The sequence below is a fragment of the Haliotis cracherodii genome, unplaced genomic scaffold, assembly GCF_022045235.1.
Source record: "Haliotis cracherodii isolate W230 unplaced genomic scaffold, xgHalCrac1.p SCAF_4, whole genome shotgun sequence".
Classification (NCBI taxonomy): domain Eukaryota; kingdom Metazoa; phylum Mollusca; class Gastropoda; order Lepetellida; family Haliotidae; genus Haliotis; species Haliotis cracherodii.
The window spans coordinates 24,184,174-24,190,431 of NW_027266297.1; positions in this window are offsets into that span (position 1 = coordinate 24,184,174).

A 6,258-nucleotide genomic window follows, 5' to 3' on the forward strand; every position below is an offset into this window, starting at 1 on the left:
TTGCCATGATTCGTCAATGTTCTAGAGGTTGCCAGGTGACATTGGTAAAATGTAAAGTAGTGTCTTTTCTTACCGCAGGTATTAAGCAAGTACATGTTAGCTATTTGGTAAATAATGCACTAGTGTACACCATTTGATATTTCAGACCTCTCCCTCGTTGTTTAAAGTACAGCAATAATATTATTGTGTTTTATGAGTACAGATGAGAGTTTTAGATATATATGCAGTAGTAAAGATATTTGAGTTCTCAATTTACAAAAAAGATAACAGTTATTCTTTTGTCCAAGTATAACCGAAGGGAGACAACCGGATTGTATCCCTTTGCATGCTGGTTGTTTCATTGTTTTTCTCAATACACAGATATGTTTGTATTATATGTATATATATCAAATGGACAGTTCATGGGATTATTTTAATTTGTTCCTTGTTTTCATTTCATGTTGTAGCATTTAGTAGAATTAGAAATATGCCTGCTACTGACGATTGTCCTTTGAATTTAGATTTAAAATTTGTATTTATTTTGTACCTAAAAAAATATGTTTTACCTAAAAAATAATTTCATGTAAATATGTGATACTTAGAAGTAATGGCTTTTTCTGAGGCTAGATTTCACAATGTAACTTTGAATTTTGCTTTGGTAATGAAACGAATACATCGTTTCTAACTAATGTTATAGTATTAGTAAACAAACATAACAGTGTAATTACTTTCCACACTGTAAATATTTCACTTCTACTAGTGTTCATCACAACTACTTATCAGTGTGCGTTATATATTCAGGATTTATTACCAAGGTATTACTGTATAGATGACATATTTATTCCAAAGACATGTAAAATCACATGACGTTTAGATATTCTTCACAATAACCAACAAAAAAAGACAAATTAACACATTTCTAAAGTGTATGTACAGTTTCAGTAATTCAAAATACAAAAGTTTAGACAAATGCTTCACTTGAAATATAGAAATATGGACAAGCTAGGTATATCAGTATGTCATGCATCATATGAATGCACGTACATTGTAACATAAACTAGGACATTTTAGTTAAGCCTGTGACTGTATTGTTTATTTGTCCAGCATTGTGTTTTTTTAATATATTTATTTTATCATTTTTTGAGAACCATTTTAATTATTCATTTTTTAATGCATAGTTTGTATAGAGATTCGGGTTAGAATAGGTCTTCAGCAACCTATACTTGTCGTAAAAGGCGACTATGCTTGTTGGAAGAGGCGACTAACAGGATCGGGTGGTCAGGCTCGATGACTTTGTTGATGCATGTCATCGTATCCGAATTGCGAAGATCGATGCTAATGATGTCCATCACTGGATTGTCTGGTCCAGACTCGATTATTTACAGACCGCCGTCATATGGCTGGAATATTGTTGAGTGCGGCGTAAATCAACAAACAAACTATACTTTTATCATTAGTCAAATAACCCTTACTCCATTATAAATATTGATATAATAGTGTTCAGATATGATATTCTAGAATATTGTCACTGCAACGAGAAATGATACAGATTGGTCTTTATGTATGTTACGTTTGTCCTGATTGATACCAGACAATAATGTAACTTGAACATTAGGCTAGACTATTGACTGTATATCGTTTGAAGCAAACCATACAAATGGTTAACCAAGCATAGTTTATATACACACATAACTATCAAGGTTTAACACTAGTGTCTAAAAATAACCATCATGAAATATATGCTTGTAAATTGATTCATTAATAAACACATGAGTAGAGATATCCCATAATAATCTAGTATAATATTAAATGTAATATATAACATTGTTTCTCCTCATTGTACATATCCATTGTCAATAAACATGTTAAAATAAAAAAAAGTAATGAACTAGTGTAAATAAAAGCGAAAAAATCCTTTACAACATAAACATGGGAAATCATAAACCATTTGGTATTTTTCTTAATCAAAAACTACCCCTAAGGTTTTGCAATACTATTTCTGGTATTTATTAGTAAAGGTACAAAAAAGTCTTTAGAGATATGTATCCAGAAGTAATCATTGTTGAGTTCTCAGTATACAAAGAGAAGTAGGGTTAAAGTTATTCTTTCGTTCAAGCATAAACAATGTGAGGCAACCGGATGGTCTCCCTTTGAATGCCAGTTGTATCATTGTTTGCTCAATGTACAGGCATGTGTTAAACATTTGTAGCAAATGTATTGTTCATGGGATTATTTTAATTTATTTCATTTCATTGTGTTGTATTGTGATTGGCAGCTAGAAATACGCATGCTACTGCAGATTGTCGTTTGAATTTAGATAGGAACATCCTTGGTTTTGTATATATTCTTTACTTCAGTAATAACAATAGATTGTAAATATGTCATACTTGTAAGTAATACCTTTCCTTAGATAGATTTGTCAAAGTAACTTTGATTCTTTAAAAATGGTTTGGTATTGATAATATTAATTATATCTGACTTGATTACCTTTGAAGACCAAAGACATTTTGCTATGTCTTTAAATTAGCTTTAACTATACAGTACTGGCATAACCTCATACCAGTGCTGCCTGTTTTCAGTGGTGAAGCTTCACCGCTTTCAGTGTAATTATTATGCTTAGTAAGCCTATAGTGTAGATGTCTTGATCTCCACGAAAACATCTGTACAGTATTAATGTTAGTGAAGGCCCCTGTGATGTATGATGGAATCCCCGCGGTTGAGTTAAGGGGAAAAATATGGTATTCGTTGATTGTCATTTTAACAAAGGAACCAGTATGTCCTGTTTCAGTCATTAATGATTGTGTGATAGATACAATTAATACAATTTACTGGGTCGTTCATACATGCATTGCAAGTAATGGGATGGCCTTGATGAATTGGTGAGTAGTTATTACAATGAAGCAACTGAAGAGGTGACTGATCCCAAATTCTGTAAAGCTTGTCCCTTATGCAGAGCTTTATAATGTACTTAAGGCATCCTCTTGTGACGTGATTCTACGCTATTGATTTTTCACATTGTCATACGCAGGAGGACTTCTCATATTCATGTTGTCTACAGACATGGTCTTGCCTTGCGCACAGTAAAAACTGTTTCGGATGATGATAGAGACTGTATTTCCTCTGGCGTTGACGTTATTATATAATATATGCAATATATTTGAAATGTATTTCTTATATTAATCATAACCTGTAACATATTGTAAATAGGCATCTATCAATAGAAAATCCAGCTTTAATGTTAACCAGATCAAAGAATCCAAAACAAAATCAAATCAACAATTTTATGTTGGACAATGTTTATAATTCAGCTTTGAAAAGACAGAAATGAAGTTCTTGTGGCATGTATTTAAAGGTGATGACTTGTCATATGTAGTCGATGTTTACTAGATATATATTATTTCTTGTTTCTAACTTCTGAAGTAGCTAATGCTATGGGTTGTTTTATAGACATACCACAACATAGCTATTTGAATTTGAAGGAAACTTTACAGCAATATGCAAAAAGTGATTTGATATATAATCATAGGTTTTAACTCCATATTTCATACGCATGTGTTAATATTCATTGCTTATTTACTGATGTCAATAGTCAATATGACCAAAGCGAGAAAAGAACATAACAGTTTGCATGCATATGTGACGCGAGTGGAAGGGAAAGAAATACTGGTTACCTCCCTTTGGTTCATTTCAACTTGTAATATATTTTATATACTATATATTATATTTATTATATTCAGTAGAATATGTACTGTTTTGTCAACCATTCAAATATAACTATTTTGTCATATTATTGTTCCAACTATATTATATATATATATATTATTGTAATGGAAATTCCAACATAATTAGTCTGCCAACAAAAATAGATCTATATCTAAACAGTTCCATGCGTATGTTAACGCGTTGGTGAAGAGATGATATTTATACTTATATATACACTAGTAATTATTTTCTTTGATTCTTCCTTTATTTAAGGACCTGTGATTTATGTCAAGTAGTGAATTTCAGAATAAGTAATGAATCTGTCAAAATGTGTGTAAACATTGAATAAAAATGTACATTTGATTAAAGGGCAAATAAATGAATCAAGACTGAATATGCAGTTCCAGAAACAAATGTTTGGTTTAACAAACTGACATAAAATGTAGTTCCCATGGCGGGTGGTAATAGACATGCCCTCAGTGTGTGTCCCATTACAGTCTCTGAAGGACTCCTTTATGTTACCGTGTGCAGGAGCGTTGCATTCTTTGTCATGTCATTTAAATACACCAGTAAGTAATATCTCCCCCACAGCATTACCCTGTTGAAATGCGCTAGAAATGTTAGGCCATCCGGAACATGTCATTGCTTGGAGTCTCACATGGACACGTACTTAGTGTAGTGTGGACACTCAGAGGGCCACTTTGTAAAAGTCTATGGCTTGCTTCCCGTCAGGCCTTACCCACCGTGATATGAGTGAAATACTGCCGTGGGGGGTTAAACAAACTGATGATTAATCTTGAGTAGAAGTATACCATGTGTTAAGTATAATAAAAATGGGTATTGTGGTAATAAGATACAAAATCAGAAATTACGAAATAGATTGTTATCACGAAGAAATACAAAATATATTTTATGATAAAACTCTCTGTATAAAGATAGAATGACATAACTTAAAATTCCTTATCTAAATTATTTTGCACCGTTTGGTATATAGGTTATTATATAAAAGTTGTTTGAAACCAATTGTGAATAGTTTGCTTGTAAATATTATACACCGGGTGTAGAATGTGGTATCAAAGTGACTTATTTATTTTTCTATAGGGTATTTTATGCCAAATATATGCCAACGTAATAATTTAACAATTTGAGAATTTGTTTTTCATGATCAGAGTGTTGTTTCCTAGCAACTTCAAAGGGGTCACATAAGATCGTTTTGTGAATTACGTCTGTTTATGTGTTTGCCATTTAAGGATTATTTTCATTGATCAAGTTGAGCGATGTCAACTTCTTACACTTACTTACTTCTGTGGATTTTACCTATTTATAGTGTCAGTATTGTTTTGTTTTGTAAAAACAAATTATTATCACCATATTTCATATGTTTTTTGTGAATTACGTCATAATGTTGTATAAATCATTCATTTCAAATCTTCATTTATCAAGATTAGGTGTGTCACCTATTAACAAATATTTACTTCAGTGGATTTTACTCATTTATAGTATCAGTATTGGGTTTTTTAAAGAAATTATTGTCACATATTTCATATGGTTTTTTTATGAATTACGTCATAATGTTGTATACGTCATTAATTCAATTTTGTATTTATCAAGTACAGCTATAGCAACTTTTTACAAATACTTTCTTCCCTGGATTTTGCCCATTTATAGTATCAGTATTGTTATGTTTTGTAAAAACAAATTATTGACACCATATTTCATATTTTTGTGAATTATGTAATATGGTGGTATAAGTCATTTCATTCATTTTTTAATATCACCTTCCGCCATAGCAACCTTTTACAAATACTTACTTCTTTGGATTTTGCCCATTTGTAGTATCAGTATTGTTATGTTTTGTAAAAACAAATTATTGTCACCAGATGTCATATGTTTTTTTATGAATTAGGTCAAAATGTTGTGTAAGTAATTTAATTCATGTTTTTATTTATCAAGTTCAGCTATAGCAACTTTTTACAAATACTTACTTCTATGGATTTTGACCATTTATAGTATCAGTATTGTTTTGTAAAAACAAATTATTGTCACCATATTTCATATTTCTGTGAATTACGTCATAATGTTGTATAAGTCATTTAATTCATATTTTTATTTATCATGTTCAGCTATAGCAACTTTTTACAAACACTTAGTTCTGTGGATTTTGCCAATTTATAGTATCAGTATTGTTTTGTAAAAACAAATTATTGTCACCATATTTCATGTTTTGTAAGTCATTTTATTCAAGTTTTCATTTATCAACTTCAACTATGGTAACCATTTATGAATACTTGTGTGGATTTTACCCATTAATAGTATCGGTGTTGTTTTTGTTTTGTAAAAAACCCATTGTCAAATTAATCAAGCTTTTGTTAAACATACTCAATTCCTTTAAACTGTGGTGTGTAACCATCTACAAGTCAACACACCTAAACACATAGTAGGGGTTATGATAATCCCAGCACTTATACTGTTTCCTGGACCACTGCCCTGGGCATGTGAAAGACGTCATGTCATGCATGTCGATGTTGACAGTTTTCGCTTAAGAACTACTATTTATGATATTCGTCATGTTGTTGT